We start from the raw sequence: 18,642 nt of genomic DNA, 5'->3' as shown, positions 1-18,642 counted from the left end.
TCACAGGATTGTCACTCCAATACACCCTCATTATAAGTGTCACCACATTCACACACCTGTCACCCCACTACACCCTCATTATCAGTGTCACCCCGTTCACACACCTGTCACCCCAATACACCCTCATTATCAATGTCACCCCGATCACAGGATTGTCACTCCAATACACCCTCATTATCAGTGTCACCCTAATACACCCTTATTATCAGTGTCACCATAATACACCCTCATTATCAGTGTCACCCCAGTACACCCTCATTATCAGTATCACCCCATTCACACACCTGTCATCCCAATACACCTATTCCCTCATCAATGTCACCCCAGTACACCCTCATTATCAGTATCACCCCATTCACACACCTGTCATCCCAATACACCCTCATTATTAGTGTCACCCCAATACACCCTCATTATCAGTGTCACCCCAATCACAGGAATGTCACTCCAATATTCCCTCATCATCAATGTCACACACCTGTCATCCCAATACACCCTCATTCACACACCTGTCATCCCAATACACCCACATTATCAGGGTCACCCCAATCACACACCTGTCACCGCAATACACCATCATTATCAGTGTCACCCCAATACACCCTCATTATCAATGTCACCCCAATCACAGGATTGTCACTCCAATACACCCTCATTATCAGTGTCACCCCATTCACACACCTGTCACCCCACTACACCCTCCTTATCAGTGTCACCCTAATACACCCTCATTATGTGTCACCCCAATACACCCTCATTATCAGTGTCACCCTAATACACCCTCATTATCAGTGTCACTCTAATACACCCTCATTATTAATGTCACTCTAATACACCCTCATTATCAGTGTCACCCTAATACGCCCTCATTATCAGTATCACCCCAAAACACCCTCATTATTAGTGTCACTCTAATACACCCTCATTATCAGTGTCATCCCAATACACCCTCATTATCAGTGTCACCCCAATACACCCTCATTATTAGTGTCACTCTAATACACACTCATTATCAGTGTCACCTCAAACACACACCTGTCACCCCACTACACCCTCATCATCAGTGTCACCCTAAAACACCCTCACTATTAGTGTGTCACCCCAAATACACACCTGTCACCCCAGTTACACCCTCGTTATCACTGTGTTTCTACCCCATGCTCAGCCATCTCCATACACCCTCCGGGGTCCCTCTAGGACCTCACAGCCTCCCCGAGCCCTGTCCCCTCGTACCCCGGTCCCCGGTGTCCCTCCCTCTCACTCCGCCAGGCGCCATAGCTGCTGTCACTCCCGAATCGATAGCTCGGTCATCCGATGCTGAGGACGCCTGGCTCGGAAGGAGAGCCGAGCGTCGAGAAATCGATAAGCAACAGCAGCAAACATGCCTGTGAGGCTGTGAGTGAGCTGCAGCTGCTGCTGAGGAAGGCGCATACATACAGTGCTGCTGCTGCTGCTGGGATGTCAGTGTTACTATGGGGAGAGGAGGAGGGGGCATAGCTGGGGGACATAGGGAATACAATACATGGGATAGATGACAGTATGAGGGGAGACATGATGGGGATAATAGTGTATACTGTAGGTATGTCAGTATAAGGCAGAGGTTCTCAAACTCGGTCCTCGGGGGCACACACAGTGCATGTTTTGCAGGTCTCCTCACAGAATCGCAAGTGAAATAATTAGCACCACCTGTGGACCTTTTAAAATGTGTCAGTGAGTAATTAATACACCTGTGCACCTGCTGGGTTACCTGCAAAACATGCACTGTGTGGGGTCCTGAGGACCGAGTTTGAGAACCTCTGGTATAAGGGGTACACTGCTGGTCCTGACTGGATTATAGCACGGCCATTATTTATTTGCCTCAGTTGCAATGCATGTAATAGCAGCTGCCCCACAAAGAATGGGTTAAAATATGACCCAGAGATGTGTGCTAATGCCGCCGCAGCTGTGAATGTGAACGCAGCGACTGTGCGACAATATGCAGATGCTGCAGCCGCCTGGATTTGTACTGAGACGCCCACCGGCACATTGCATGGCCCGGTAGGGATGGCCATCGGTGGGTTATCCGTTGATGGCACCACTGATTGATAACCAAGATGGTGTAAAACCATCTGGAAGGGATTCATCGATGGTTTTACCCATCGATGATCACCCCTGCATTACTGTATAATGAAATGTGGGCCAATCAGAGCCCAGGGGTGTGGCTTTGTGGTTGTCAGGGGGTGGGGCTAAGATCTGTGCTCTGACACTGAGATTTAAAAAAAAATATTTGGTAGCAGTGAACCATCGATGGTGGGAAACCATCTGGTTCTCCCCCATCGATGGTAAAAGTATTCTACATCGGTCATTGACCATCTATGATTTTGAATCATCGATGGCCGATGGCCATCACTAAGTCCCAGCGGCTGCGTACAGAGGCGCAGCGTGCGTCCACAGATCAGTTACTCACTGAACGTCTGAGTAATCCCTATGGTGGCAGAGCACGGCCGCAGGAAATAAAACGCCGGAGACACTGCAGCTGCATACGGGATCACAGTCGCAGGCTGAGATACGCCCCGAAAATTGTGCGCCTGCACTTTGCCGCCACTTCCCGTAACTGCCCCCAAGTGGTCCCTGTCAGTCACTTTGAGAATAAATACTCCCTGTAGCCGCCATTGGTCTGTACTGTATGTGCAATGCGACTCAGACGCATGCTGATTATCACTCTGCTGCATAAACGACGGGTCTGCGTCCATACAGAGATGAATCAGGCCCGGCCACGTGTTGTATTCTGCCCTCACTGGCCTGTTGCTGCAGAGGCGCCTGTTTATTTTCGAAGTGCAGAGATTGGCCGGACAAGATGGCGCCATTTGTTGGGGATGCAAAAATAGTTTTCTCTAACGTCCTAGTGGATGCTGGGGACTCCGTCAGGACCATGGGGAATAGCGGCTCCGCAGGAGACAGGGCACAAAAGCAAGCTTTTAGGATCACATGGTGTGTACTGGCTCCTCCCCCTATGACCCTCCTCCAAGCCTAAGTTAGGTTTTTGTGCCCGTCCGAGAAGGGTGCAATCTAGGTGGCTCTCTTAAAGAGTTGCTTAGAAAAAGTTTTTAGGTTCTTTATTTTCAGTGAGTCCTGCTGGCAACAGGCTCACTGCATCGAGGGACTTAGGGGAGAGAATTTCAACTCACCTGCGTGCAGGATGGATTGGATTCTTAGGCTACTGGACACCATTAGCTTCAGAGGGAGTCGGAACACAGGTCTCGCCCTGGGGTTCGTCCCGGAGCCGCGCCGCCGACCCCCTTGCAGATGCTGAAGATTGAAGAGGTCCGGAACCAGGCGGCAGAAGACTTTTCAGTCTTCCTCAGGTAGCGCACAGCACTGCAGCTGTGCGCCATTGTCTGTCAGCACACTTCCCACAGCGATCACGGAGGGTGCAGGGCGCGGGGGGGGGCGCCCTGGCAGCAATGTAGAATACCTGTATGGCGAAAAATACATCACATATAGCCCTTGAGGCTATATGGATGTATTTAACCCCTGCCAGACTTCACAATCTCCGGAGAAGAAGCCCGCCGAAAAGGGGGCGGGGCCTATTCTCCTCAGCACACAGCGCCATTTTCCCTCACAGAAAGGCTGAGGGGAAGGCTCCCAGGCTCTCCCCTGCACTGCACTACAGAAACAGGGTTAAAACAGAGAGGGGGGGCACTGATTTGGCGATATACATATATTAAATGCTATATGGGAGGAACACTTATATAAGGGTTGTCCCTGTATAATTATAGCATTTTGGTGTGTGCTGGCAAACTCTCCCTCTGTCTCCCCAAAGGGCTAGTGGGTCCTGTCCTCTATCAGAGCATTCCCTATGTGTGTGCTGTATGTCGGTACGTGTGTGTCGACATGTATGAGGAAAATGTTGGTGAGGAGGCGGAGCAAATTGCCTGTAATGGTGATGTCACTCTCTAGGGAGTCGACACCGGAATGGATGGCTTACTTATGGAATTACGTGATAATGTCAACACGCTGCAAGTGGGTTGACGACATGAGACGGCCGGCGAACAAATTAGTACCGGTCCAGGCGTCTCAGACACCGTCAGGGGCTTGTAAAAACGCCCATTTACCTCAGTCGGTCGACATAGACCCAGACACGGACACTGATTTCAGTGTCGACGGTGAAGAAACAAACGTATTTTCCTTTAGGGCCACACGTTAAGGGCAATGAAGGAGGTGTTACATATTTCTGATACTCCAAGTACCACAAAGAAGGGTATTATGTGTGAGGTGAAAAAACTGCCTGTAGTTTTTCCTGAATCAGATAAATTAAATGAAGTGTGTGATGATGCGTGGGTTTCCCCCGATAGAAAATTATTGGCGGTATACCCTTTCCCGCCAGAAGTTAAGGCGCATTGGGAAACACCCCTCAGGGTGGATAAGGCGCTCACATGCTTATCAGAAAAATATCCTAAAAAGTATACACACACATGCTGGTGTTATACTGTGACCAGCGATCGCCTCAGCCTGGATGTGCAGAGCTGAGGTGGCTTGGTCGGATTCCCTGACTAAAAATATTGATACCCTTGACAGGGACAGTATTTTATTGACTATAGAGCATTTAAAGGATGCATTTCTATATATACGAGATGCGCAGAGGGATATTTGCACTCTGGCATCAAGAGTAAATGCGATGTCCATATCTGCAAGAAGATGTTTATGGACACGACAGTGGTCAGGGGATGCAGATTCCAAACGGCACAAAGATGTATTGCCGTATAAAAGGGGAGGAGTTATTTGGGGTCGGTCCATGGGACCTGGTGGCCACGGCAACTGCTGGAAGATCCACCGTTTTTTACCCTAAGTCACATCTCTGCAGAAAAAGACACCGTCTTTTCAGCCTCAGTCTTTTCGTCCCTATAAGATATCTGCCCAGGGATAGAGGAAAGGGAAGAAGACTGCAGCAGGCAGCCCATTCCCAGTAACAGAAGCCCTCCACCGCTTCTACTAAGTTCTCAGCATGACGCTGGGACCGTACAGGACCCCTGGATCCTACAAGTAGTATCAAAGGGGCACAGATTGGAATGTCGAGGCGTTTCCCCCCTCGCAGGTTCCTGTAGTCTGCTGTACCAATGTCCCCCTCCGACAGGGAGGCAGTATTGAAAACAATTCACAAGCTGTATTCCCAGCAGGTGATAATAAAATTACCCCTCCTACAACAAGGAAAGGGGTATTGTTCCACACTATAGGGTGGTACTGAAGCCAGAAGGCTAGGTGAGACCGATTCTAAATCTGAAAAATTTGAACACTTACAAGGGTTCAAATCCAGATGGAGTCACTCAGAGCAGTGATAGCGAACTGGGAACAAGGGGACTATATGGTGTCCCGGGACATCAGGGATGCTTACCTCCATGTCCCAAAATTTGCTTTTCTCACCAAGGGTACCTCAGGTTCGTGGTACAGAACTGTCACTATCAGTTTCAGACGATGCCGTTGGAGTGTCCAAGGCACCCCGGGTCTTTACCAAGGTAATGACCGGAATGAGGATTCGTCTTCAAAGAAAATGGACGACCTCCTGATAAGAACAAGGTCCAGAGAACAGTTGGAGGTCGGAGTAGCACTATCTCAAGTAGTTCTACGACAGCACGGGTGGATTCTAAATATTCCAAAACCGCAGTTGTTCCGACGACACGTCTGCTGGTCCTAGGGATGATTCTGGACACAGTCCAGGAAAAGGGTGTTTCTCCCAGAGGAGAAAGCCAGGGAGTTATCCGAGCTAATCGGGATCCTCCTAAAACCAGGAAAGGTGTCAGTGCATCATTGCACAAGAGTCCTGGTAAAAAATGGTGGCTTATTACGAAGCGCTTCCATTCGGCAGATTTCACGCAAGAACTCTTCAGTGGGATCTGCTGGACAAATGGTCCGGATCGCATCTTCAGATGCATCAGCGGATAACCCTATATCCAAGGACAAGGGTGTCTCTCCTGTGGTGATTACAGAGTGCTCATCTTCTAGATGGCCGCAGATTCGGCATTCAGGATTGGATGCTGGTATCCACGGAGGCCAGCCTGAGAGGCTGGGGAGCGGTCACACAGGGAAAAAATTTCCAGGGAGTGTGATCAAGTCTGGAGAATTCTCTCCACATAAATATACTGGAGCTAAGAGCAAATTTGTAATGCTATAAGCTTAGCAAGGCCTCTGCTTCAAGGTCAGCCGGTATTGATCCAGTGGGATAACATCACGGCAGTCGCCCACGTAAACAGATAGGGCGGCACAAGAAGCAGGAGGGCAGTGGTCAAAACTGCAAGGATTTTTCGCTAGACGGAAAATCGTGATAGCACTGTCAGCAGTGTTCATTCCGGGAGTGGACGACTGGGAAGCAGACTTCCTCAGCAGGCACGACCTCCACCCGGGAGAGTGGGAACTTCATCGGGAAGTTTTCCGCATGATTGTGAACCGTTGGGAAAGACCAAAGGTGGAAATGATGGCGTCCCGCCCGAACAAAAAACGGGACAGGTATTGCGCCAGGTCACGAGACCTTCAGGCGATAGCTGTGGACGTCCTGGTAACACCGTGGGTGTAACAGTCGGTGTATGTGTTCCCTCTTCTGCTTCTCATAACCAAGGTATTGAGAATTATAAGACGTAGAGGAGTAAGAACTATACTCGTGGCTCCGGATTGGCCAAGAGGGACTTGGTACCCGGAACTTCAAGAGATGCTCACAGAGGACTAATGGCCTCGGGAGCTAAGATGGGATTTGCTTTCAGCAAGAACCATGTCTGTTCCAAGAGGAACCGTGGCATCTGCCTCTAAGAAAGGACCTGCTCCAGCAGGGACCTTGTCTGTTCCAAGACTTACCGCGACTGCGTTTGACGGCATGGCGGTTGAACGCCGGATCCTAAGGGAAAAGGCATTCCGGAAGAGGTCATACCTACCCTGGTCAAAGCCAGGAAGGAGGTGACCGCACAACGTTATCACCACATGTGGTGAAAATATGTTGCGTGGGTGAGGCCAGGAAGGCCCCACGAAAAAATTTCAACTAGGTCGATTTCTGCACTTCCTGAAAACAGGAGTGTCTATGAGCCTCAAATTGGGGTCCATTAAGGTTCAAGTTTCGGCCCTGTAGATTTTCTTCCAGAAAAAATTGGCTTCAATTCCTGAAGTCCAGACGTTTGTCAAGGGAGTATTGCATATACAGCCCCTTGTGTGCCTCCAGTGGCACCGTGGGATCTCAACGTAGTGTTGGGATTCCTCAAATCATATTGGTTTGAACCGATCAAATCTGTGGATTTGAAATATCTCACATGGAAAGGGACCATGTTGTGGCCCTGGCCTCGGCCAGGCGATTGTCAGAAGTGGGGGCTTTGTCTTAAAAAAAGCTCATATTTGTTTTTCCATTCGGACAGGGCAGAACTGCGGACTCGTCCCCAGTTTCTTCCTAAGGTGGTGTTAGCGTTTCGCCTGAAACAACATATTGTGGTGCCTGCGGCTACTAGGGACTTGGAGGACTCCAAGTTGCTAGACGTTGTCGGGGCCCTAAAAATAGATATATATATATATATATATATATATATATATTTCCAGGACGGCTGGAGTCAGAAAGTCCGACTTGCTGTTTATATTGTATGCACCCCAAAAGATGGGTGCTCCTGCTTCTAAGCAGACTATTGCTCGTTGGATTTGTAGTACAATTCAGCTTGCACAGTCTGTGGCAGGCCTGCCACAGCCAAAATCTGTCAATGCCCATTCCACAAGGAAGGTGGGCTCATCTTGGGCGGATGCCCGAGGGGGTCTCGGCTTAAAATTTTGCCGAGCAGCTACGTGGTCAGGGGGGAACACGTTTGTAAAATTCTACAAATTTGATACCCTGGCTGAGGAGGACCTGGAGTTCTCTCATTCGGTGCTGCAGAGTCACCCGCACTCTCCCGCCCGTTTGGGAGCTTTGGTATAATCCCCATGGTCCTGACGGAGTCCCCAGCATCCACTAGGACGTTAGAGAAAATAAGATTTTACTTACCGATAAATCTATTTCTCGTAGTCCGTAGTGGATGCTGGGCGCCCATCCCAAGTGCGGATTGTCTGCATTACTTGTACATAGTTATTGTTACAAAAATCGGGTTATTATTGTTGTGAGCCATCTTTTTTAGAGGCTACTTCATTGTTATCATACTGTTAACTGGGTTCAGATCACAAGTTGTACGGTGTGATTGGTGTGGCTGGTTTGGGTCTTACCCGGGATTCAAGATCCTTCCTTATTGTGTACGCTCGTCCGGGCACAGTACCTAACTGAGGCTTGGAGGAGGGTCATAGGGGGAGGAGCCAGTACACACCATGTGATCCTAAAAGCTTGCTTTTGTGCCCTGTCTCCTGCGGAGCCGCTATTCCCCATGGTCCTGACGGAGTCCCCAGCATCCACTACGGACTACGAGAAATAGATTTATCGGTAAGTAAAATCTTATTTTCTTCAATTCTGTCTCCTGTTGCTTCAGAATGTGAAAAATTAGATTTTGTTTTACACAATGTGATACTGAAATCAGAATGAAGAGGTGGGGAGGCTGTATACTAAGCTGGGGACTTTCCACTGGGCACCCAGAGACCTTCTATAGCAGGCATTCCCAACCATGGTCCTCAAGGCACACCAACAGTGCAGGTTTTAGTGATATCCCAGCTTCAGCACAGATGGTTAAATCAAAATAACTGAGGTACTAATTAAGTCACCTGTGTTCAAGCCTAGATATCACTAAAACCTGCACTGTTGGTGTGCCTTGAGGACCGCGGTTGGGAATGCCTGTTCTATAGTGTAGATGAGGCACATTTGGCACCAATCATGCACTTTTTAAGCATGAAAGCAGACTGAGAGGCGCCAAAATACCCATATAAATAACAGGATGAAAAGTAAAATAGAGACACATAATAAAAGTGTCCTCATCCTTATGTTTAATTTACTGCGGAAATGAAAGTTAAAATACGCTGGATACACACCTAACCAACACATGTCGGCAGATCTGCCATCGCACTGAATGTTGTGTCGGTCAGGACACCCAGCTGGGCAGCAGCAGCTCCTGCCTGTTTCCCGGAGAGGAGGCGAGACGAGGAGATCTGGCAGGCGCTAGGACCAGCACATGTGCACAAGCGGCAGCTTGACTGTACATGTGCAAAATCCCGGTGTGACAGGACGGTACCGTACGAAAGCACTCGCCGCTTTCGCGTCCCGTTGACTGCGCACAGATTGGAAGGTCAAGCCGCCTGAGGCCTGACCACATAGGGGATTCCCGCTTACCGTCAGTAACCGCCTGTTACTGACTCCACCCACTGCGCTGTGGGCGGGTTCTCGCTGCCACCACCAAACTCCTAACCTGCCGTGGCGTTTGGAACCACGGTTCTGCTCTGTATGTGCCGACGCACTGCCTTACCACAGCTGTGTGGTGCTGACGAATCCCCACTAGCCACTTGCTAGGCCTCTACCGGTAGCTGGCGGAAGGCGGAACTTGGAGACGCTAGGTACTTCCCTGGACAGCCGGAGGACGGGGCTAGGTTTGGCCTAACCCTGTTGGTCACAAGATGAAGCAGTCTTCTTGAGGCAAAGATGTTTATTGCTCAAATAACCTTTAAAAAGGCTCCTCCCTATTGCTAGGGGTAACAGCATACAATCAGATGTTTTCAGCAGAATAAGATGGAATAATACACCCTCCTATGGGCCAACTGCCCTCCTTTTATCCCTCTCCAAGACCCCTTACCACAGGGGGTAAGCCCGCCCTGTGGTGCACAACCAATCAATGTTTACCCATGAGCAGTACATGCTTTGGTCTCATGCACAGCTAACATTGTTCTCTATGGACAGTGGGGAGTGGTCGGTCTCCTTTGACTCTCCCACCTTGGAGAGTCAGGATACTCCCCGGTGCCGTTCAGTCTGGCTGGGGGAAGTTTTCCCTCCTAAATCTGACCTCCAGAAACCTGCCCGGGACCCAGCTCACTGCCTGCAGCCTGGATTTGGGCTCCAGAGCTGGGCAGCCTGGCTCCCCGGTCCAGGTCTCTAGTCCACTACGGCTGATCTCCATGGAGCTCCAAGAAACCACTCAGCTTGTTTCATAGCCGAGCTGCTTCTCTTTCTCCCTGTGCCCCTTGGAAATGTGAGGCTGGATGGGAAAGCATTCCGTTTTTGGGGAAAAGGTCTGGGAGAATCCATCAGCCTGCACAGCCATGGATTCCTCCCTCCTGGGACACACAATCAAGTAAGTGCAATTTACCTTTAAATACATTACATTTAAATCACACTGTACATGTTTATACATTTAAATACACTCTGAGCCTGCACAGGCTCCACATACCTAGGCACTGCAGTGCCTTACAACATACTGTACTTCCTATTATTTTACACAATGTCTGGTTTGTGGAATACTGTACTAGCCCTGCAGCCTGGCTGCTAGGGCTCTCTCAGTGCTGGAGGTATGGGGCTGGCTTCCCCCATCCTCCAGCCTGCCTTCCTGCCTCTGGGGTCCAGGGAGCTGACTCTCCCTGTCCCCCCAGCGTGGCACTACTCAGTGGCCTCGCCGCACGCAGCGGCGCACCCCCCTGTACCGAAGCCCGGCGGCCCGGGACACTTGTCCCGGCCGCCGTGACTCTGGCTTATTTCAGCGCTGAGGCGCCGGGAGTGTAGCTCCCGGACCCCAGCGCTCACCATCCTGCTCGGCAGCCTATTTGCACCCCCGCCGCTAGGGAGCCGGCTAGCCCGGTCCCCCATGAGCGGCGCCTGTCTGGTAGCCTCGCCGCAGCGTCCGGCGGGGAGCCGTGCTGCGGCGCACCCCCCTCGCCGCCCAGCAGCCCGGGACGTCCGTCCCGGCTGCTGCGGCTGGCCACCCGTGCTGGGCTGAGGCGCCGGGAGCAGAGCTCCCGGCCCCCAGCGGCGGCTCTTACAGAGAGCACTGCAGCGGGAGCCGAGCTCCCAGCCGCAGCGCTCACCCTTCTCCCCGGCGCGCACACTCCAGTGCGCCCGGGGCTTCACCGACCGCTGCCGGGAGCGGAGCTCCCGGACTCCGGCGGTCAGCGGCTGCCTTCTCTCCCCCGGCGCGCACACACTGCTGAGCGCGCCGGGGGGCTGTCCTCCCTGCCGTGGTCTCCGGAGAGGTCCGGGACCACGGCACATTTAAAAATACAATTTTATACATTTTATAAACATGGCGCCTAGCGCCCACAGCATTTTTAAATCTGGCGCCAAGCGCCCTTTGTCCCTCAAAATGGCGCCGGGCACTAGGGGTTAACCCCTTCAGTGCCAAAGCGGCCATTTGCCTCGTGGCTGGGGCTCTCCGGCCACACTCCCCCCCCCCATTCAAGCGGGTCAACCAGGGACCCATGTCCCAACGATTTGGGTCCTGGTCCCGCAGTCCGTTGGGGTGAAGGGGACGCTACCTGGGGTGTGTAGGCTCTGGCCTAGACAGTTCATCCATAGTGTAGTAGGCCTCTCTTCGTGGGTGCACAATGTTCAAATAGTCCACCTGAAGTCCAAGTTCAAGGCTCCACCACAAAAGTCTGTCCAATTCCCCCAAGGTAGGTTGCAGCCACCTAACAGGTAGGTGGTAAGTCACCACGGTGGGGGGCCGGTTACAAACAAGTGCCACCCACGGTGTCCCAACTGTGGCATACCCCACCTCCCACCATAGCAGTTTTCTGCTCAAACAGGCCACAGGGTGCTCCGGCCCATATGGCTCTTTCTGGCTCGGTACTGCTCCCAGTCCGTGCAGTGGCGCAATAGTTCGTAACACACAGTCCTGGTCAAGAATGTGCGCCATCAGCACTGGAGCGGGTACCCGAGCCTCCTTCAATGACTGGAATGCCAACTCGCAAGCGGGTGCAAAGTCCACTGACTTGGGAATGCCCTTCCTAGCCATCTCTGTCAAGGGGTTCACTACAGGACTAAAGTCAATGACAACATATCCGTAGGGCCTTACAGGTTCTAAGGTCAGTACCGGTCTGGGTGATGTGGGTCGGGGACAGCCTCTGGTTGCCTCCACCCCCTCTGGGTTGGGCCTACCCCTGTCTCCTCCCACATGGTGCCCCAGGCACTGCACCTCCGTCATACCTAACTGGCAACTGTCTGCCCTAACCGTCAGACCTGCCCTCCAATCCTCCTCCGTCGACCTATGACTCGGGAAACCTACCCTGTCACCTAGGCCTACTCTTCCCTCCTCGTCCGCTACCTGTGCCACAGTGATGGCGGCCAGACCACCAGCCTCTGGATCCTGCGTGGCATCCACTACAGGGAGGCTGCGTGTCTTCCCCGATCTACTGCGCACAGGCAGGGGACCTGCTATGTCCACAGCAACTTGCTGCAAGGGTTCTCCTATGGGCAGAGGCCAAGAGACAACACAACCGCTGGAGTGCCCCGGCTGCCAACGCATGGCACCAGCCTTACAGTTGGTCTGGGCGTCATCCGACATTCCAGACCAGGGTAAGCACTGTGTCAGGCACTTCAGGGTACGGTCTGTCTCCGGGTTACTGTCCAAAGGGGTTTCGCTGGCAACCGACACCGGTTGCGCAGGAACGTTCCCTGAGGGGACCAGTTGGACACATTCCCTATCTGGTCTATCCCCTCCCACTTTCCTGTCTACCCTGTACCTTAACCCTTCCCGCCAGGTCAAACTTCCTGCCCCAACCCTGTCAAGGCCGCTGCCAGAGTGGCGCCTCATGCCTTTCGGGGATGGGCCAGAGAGTTGAGCCTCCCTAAACTCCTGCCTGTGGCCCTCAATCTCTCCTAAATTGGGACACTCTACAGGGGGATCTAGGTGGGGACTACTAGGGTCAGTCTGGTAGGGGTCAGTCATGGAAAAGTCAGTGTGGTTTCTCATACTCACCGCTGGAGTTGGCAAACCACTTGGGTCAGGAGCATCATTGGGCACCCCCACAGGATCACACGAGCTGGAACCGACATCCTCTGCGTTGCTAGTGGACGTGGGCATACCAGAGGCAAAAGGCATGCGGGGTCGATGTACTGATCTAGCCGCTGTGATCTTTTCCTCTGGGCTGGTTGATGCTGTGGTTGGCTGTGCTGGCAGTTGTCTGGCAGCTGTAGTCGTTTCCTCTGGGCTGGGCTGTGCTGGAGTAGCTGATGTCAACGGTGGTTTTGGAACTTGACTCCGGGGAATGGCGCCAACAAACATAGTGACGATCCCACCACCCAGATAATTTCCTAGGACCACATCAGTTGGGAGACCATCCATGACGGCAACTTCTCGCAACTCTGGTCCAGCTCCCCAGTCCAGGTAGACTCTTGCCATGGGAACCGCTTTTTCTGTTCCTTCTGCCAGGGTGACCGTGGCAGTGCGACCCTGCAATACTGCAGCAGGATCTATAAGGTGGGGGCTCACCACAGTGATTGAGGCCCCAGAGTCTCTTAGGCCTTCTCCCTGCAGGGGTCCCACGTGGACTGGCTGCAGGTGCCTCCACATGTTGGGTAGGGGCTGTTTGGCCATGCAGGTGACTCTCTCCGCAGAGTGCACCTGTCTCTCGCCACACTCCATCGGACTGACTGGAGGGGGAACAGTCTCTATAGGCTCATCTCCTCTCGTCAAACAAGCGATCCGGGCTCCAGCACTCGGATTTGGGGCACGAGTCTGGGGTGCTTGGGATGCAGGACAGTTCATCCTCAGATGTCCGATTTTCCTACAGCCGTAGCACTTCTTCTCCAGTCGTGGCACCGATGATCTCTGATCAGTTGCAGGGACGCTGCGGTGCGGTTGCTGGCCAAGAGCACCCGGGTTGGAAGATGCTTGTCTTTGGGGTTGATGAGCTGAAGAGGGTGGTCCCCTTGGTGGTACAGTCTGTTGGAGCTGGCTGCTGGCGGGGCGCTTCTGCCCCCGTGGCCGAATTGCCACATACTTGTCGGCTAATTGGGCAGCCATCTTTAAGCTGGGTGGCTCCCGATCTAGCACCCACTCCTTCACTTCTTGGGCGCACCGGCGGTAGAACTGCTCCCTGCAGATCAGGTCGATCAGTGCGTCCCATGTAGTGGCTTCCGAATCCTTCACCCACTTCACCACGTACTGCCGCAGCTGGGTGGCGAACTGCTCATGGGTGCTGCTAGGATTCTTGGGCAAGTCTCTGAACTTCTTCCGGTAAGACTCTGGAGTGATGAAGAATCGCTGGAGGAGGGCCTTCTTGACTTCGTCGTAGTTCCCACAGTCCTCCGCGGCCACTCCTCGATAGGCCTCCAAGGCCTCTCCATGCAGAGTGGGCACAAGGTGTCTCACCCACTCTGACTTGGGTAGATCATGTAGTTTACAAGTCCTCTCAAAGACTTGCAAATGTCCATCAATGTCCCCGTCACTGTCTGCAAACTTGGCAAACTGAACTCGTCCTGATCTGTGTGCAACAGCTGACAACGGCTCCCGGGGTACCACGGCTTGTGATGCCCGCTCCGCATGCCACATCCGAATGACAAGCATGCGTTCTTGCTCCGTTGCCCTTTCCCCCAATTCCGCTAGCCGATCTGCTAGGGTATCCGGGTCGCCCCCCCTGGGACGTTGGGATCCTGGCCCTGCTAGGGATTGCTGGGAAACATTGCTGCTGTGAGAGAGGGCGGGGCTTGTGGTTCTCACCGGTTCCTTACGAAGGTCCACTGTTGGGCCGTCCTCTGCGATGCTGACGCCGTCAGTGCTTTCCACCTCCGCCCGATGAGACTCCTCCACGCTCCTGAGCGCTGCCTTCATGACGCTTCTGGACGCGTTGGAAGGGATTTCCACACCCTTCCCCTGGCATACGATCTCCAGATCCTCCTTGGACATTCCGCTGAATTCCGCCATCTTGTGCGTTCTTCTGCGCTGCAGTTACTCCTCTCCTGAGTAACTCGGCTTCTCCAATCGGGTGATGAAAAGCCGCCTGGGAATATCCCACCACTATGCCACCAATTTCTGTGACAGGACGGTACCGTACGAAAGCACTCGCCGCTTTCGCGTCCCGTTGACTGCGCACAGATTGGAAGGTCAAGCCGCACGAGGCCTGACCACATAGGGGATTCCCGCTTACCGTCAGTAACCGCCTGTTACTGACTCCACCCACTGCGCTGTGGGCGGGTTCTCGCTGCCACCACCAAACTCCTAACCTGCCGTGGCGTTTGGAACCACGGTTCTGCTCTGTATGTGCCGACGCACTGCCTTACCACAGCTGTGTGGTGCTGACGAATCCCCACTAGCCACTTGCTAGGCCTCTACCGGTAGCTGGCGGAAGGCGGAACTTGGAGACGCTAGGTACTTCCCTGGACAGCCGGAGGACGGGGCTAGGTTTGGCCTAACCCTGTTGGTCACAAGATGAAGCAGTCTTCTTGAGGCAAAGATGTTTATTGCTCAAATAACCTTTAAAAAGGCTCCTCCCTATTGCTAGGGGTAACAGCATACAATCAGATGTTTTCAGCAGAATAAGATGGAATAATACACACTCCTATGGGCCAACTGCCCTCCTTTTATCCCTCTCCAAGACCCCTTACCACAGGGGGTAAGCCCGCCCTGTGGTGCACAACCAATCAATGTTTACCCATGAGCTGTGCATGCTTTGGTCTCATGCACAGCTAACATTGTTCTCTATGGACAGTGGGGAGTGGTCGGTCTCCTTTGACTCTCCCACCTTGGAGAGTCAGGATACTCCCCGGTGCCGTTCAGTCTGGCTGGGGGAAGTTTTCCCTCCTAAATCTGACCTCCAGAAACCTGCCCGGGACCCAGCTCACTGCCTGCAGCCTGGATTTGGGCTCCAGAGCTGGGCAGCCTGGCTCCCCGGTCCAGGTCTCTAGTCCACTACGGCTGATCTCCATGGAGCTCCAAGAAACCACTCAGCTTGTTTCATAGCCGAGCTGCTTCTCTTTCTTCCTGTGCCCCTTGGAAATGTGAGGCTGGATGGGAAAGCATTCCGTTTTTGGGGAAAAGGTCTGGGAGAATCCATCAGCCTGCACAGCCATGGATTCCTCCCTCCTGGGACACACAATCAAGTAAGTGCAATTTACCTTTAAATACATTACATTTAAATCACACTGTACATGTTTGTACATTTAAATACACTCTGAGCCTGCACAGGCTCCACATACCTAGGCACTGCAGTGCCTTACAACATACTGTACTTCCTATTATTTTACACAATGTCTGGTTTGTGGAATACTGTACTAGCCCTGCAGCCTGGCTGCTAGGGCTCTCTCAGTGCTGGAGGTATGGGGCTGGCTTCCCCCATCCTCCAGCCTGCCTTCCTGCCTCTGGGGTCCAGGGAGCTGACTCTCCCTGTCCCCCCAGCGTGGCACTACTCAGTGGCCTCGCCGCACGCAGCGGCGCACCCCCCTGTACCAAAGCCCGGCGGCCCGGGACACTTGTCCCGGCCGCCGTGACTCTGGCTAATTTCAGCGCTGAGGCGCCGGGAGCGTAGCTCCCGGACCCCAGCGCTCACCATCCTGCTCGGCAGCCTATTTGCACCCCCGCCGCTAGGGAGCCGGCTAGCCCGGTCCCCCATGAGCGGCGCCTGTCTGGTAGCCTCGCCGCAGCGTCCGGCGGGGAGCCGTGCTGCGGCGCACCCCCCTCGCCGCCCAGCAGCCCGGGACGTCCGTCCCGGCTGCTGCGGCTGGCCACCCGTGCTGGGCTGAGGCGCCGGGAGCAGAGCTCCCGGCCCCCAGCGGCGGCTCTTACAGAGAGCACTGCAGCGGGAGCCGAGCTCCCAGCCGCAGCGCTCACCCTTCTCCCCGGCGCGCACACTCCAGTGCGCCCGGGGCTTCACCGACCGCTGCCGGGAGCGGAGCTCCCGGACTCCGGTGGTCAGCGGCTGCCTTCTCTCCCCCGGCGCGCACACACTGCTGAGCGCGCCGGGGGGCTGTCCTCCCTGCCGTGGTCTCCGGAGAGGTCCGGGACCACGGCACATTTAAAAATACAATTTTATACATTTTATAAACATGGCGCCTAGCGCCCACAGCATTTTTAAATCTGGCGCCAAGCGCCCTTTGTCCCTCAAAATGGCGCCGGGCACTAGGGGTTAACCCCTTCAGTGCCAAAGCGGCCATTTGCCTCGTGGCTGGGGCTCTCCGGCCACACCCGGTTTTTATGGACTGCATTGGCTGCAGCCTATAGAAGCCAGGTAGGGCTGACGATCAGGCATGGAGTGGTTTTCTACTGGAAACACACTCTCTGCTAATTGCAGCCCAAACTGGCAGTCTCAGAGGGAGGAAACAGCTCCCAATGGGACTGTCCTGCGGGTGACAGGCAGGTAGCACTTCCAATAGTAAGTCACTGCCAGTCAGTGAAGCCAGTGCAGTCATGCACTGCAACTGGCTCACTGACACTGAGCGGAGGTGGCGGATGTACTCCAGCCTATAGGTAAAATCCGCTTCTGTTCAGGAGTATTAAGATAAGAATTCCGTTTTTTCCTTGTCAGATATGCACATTAGCAGTAAGAATAGAGCCGTTTAGGAGTATCTGATTCCATCGTTGAACAAGTGCTAAGTAAATAATTGTGATTATGACAGCAGTCACCTACACATGCACTGAGAAGGTCACATGACGGCTCCATACAAATAAGCTTATCTCTTGGCTACCTGCATGTGAGGCGCCATTTCTCTTACGACCTAGAGGATGCTGGGGTCCACGTTAGTACCATGGGGTATAGACGGGTCCACTAGAAGCCATTGGCACTTTAAGAGTTTGAGAGTGTGGGCTGGCTCTTCTCTCTATGCCCCTCCTACCAGACTCAGTTTAGAAAATGTACCCGGAGGAGCCGGTCACAGCTAGGGGAGCTCTACAGAGCTTCTTTAGATAAAAGTTATTTTAGAGTTTATTATTTTACAGGTGGCTGCTGGCAACAGCCTCCCTGCATCGTGGGACTAAGGGTTGAGTAGTGTCCGCCCTGCGGGATCTGAGCCACTATCTCCGGACACTGAGCTCCTGAGGGGATAGATTGTTCCACGCCACAGGGCATCGCTCACTCCAGCAGCATGCCGCCACCCCCTTACAGAGCCAGAAGATTGGTGGCGAGTGAGTCACCGACCCCCCTTGCAAGCGGGGGGTCGGTGTGAAGATGGCAGCAACAGGGTAGGGAGCGCGGTATTAACCGCGCTCCAGAGCTCAGAGGCACACTGTGCAGCGCTGTGAGGAGGCGCCCTGAGCCGGCGCCTAAACCCTGCACTGGTCAGAAAACCTGTCGGGGTCCGTGGATCTCAGACAGCATTATCCTCAGGCCAGTGTAATCATTGTGAAGAGCGGGAAGACAGCGCCATTTTGGGGGCGGAGCTTCTCCTCAGAGCTTATCCAGCAGCATTCAGCACCATTTTCCTGCCTGCACAGCGCTGTCCAGGAAGAGCGAGTGTGTGTGTGTGTGTGTGTGTGTGTGTGTGTGTGTGTGTGTGTGTGTGTGTGTGTGCCTTTGCACTTCAGGAGTAACTCCCAGCCAGCGCAGCTTTAGTGTGCTGGCCGGGAGCTACTCCTCGCTCCCTAGCCCGCAGCGGCTGCGTATGACGTCATGCAGCTGCTGCGGCACGCCCCCCGCTCGGTCCGGCCACGCCTGCGTTGGCCGGACCGCGCCTACGAAACGGCGGCCAAACACCGCCGTTTCGCCCCCTCCAGCCCATCGATCGCCTCTGCCTGTCAATCAGGCAGAGGCAATTGCTGTCCTGCTACGGCCGTCCCGCATGCGCAGGCGCACGCCGGAGCATACGCAGCAGGGACC

At 53.7% G+C, this 18,642-nt stretch overlaps 1 protein-coding gene across 1 annotated transcript in view; it reads right to left on the bottom strand.

Annotated features, from left to right (window-relative positions):
• The window catches only part of RBSN (rabenosyn, RAB effector), a 47,837-nt gene extending 46,503 nt beyond the window's left edge, over positions 1-1,334 (bottom strand). The window contains exon 1 of the mRNA XM_063941233.1: positions 1,234-1,334. The gene's annotated coding sequence lies outside the window, so the exon portion shown is untranslated. The remainder of the gene's footprint in view (positions 1-1,233) is intronic.
• Positions 1,335-18,642: the final 17,308 nt, after the last annotated feature.

The sequence above is a fragment of the Pseudophryne corroboree genome, chromosome 9, assembly GCF_028390025.1.
Source record: "Pseudophryne corroboree isolate aPseCor3 chromosome 9, aPseCor3.hap2, whole genome shotgun sequence".
NCBI classification, from domain to species: domain Eukaryota; kingdom Metazoa; phylum Chordata; class Amphibia; order Anura; family Myobatrachidae; genus Pseudophryne; species Pseudophryne corroboree.
Note: the sequence above shows the minus strand (reverse complement) of the source record. Positions and strands in the feature narration are given on the sequence as shown.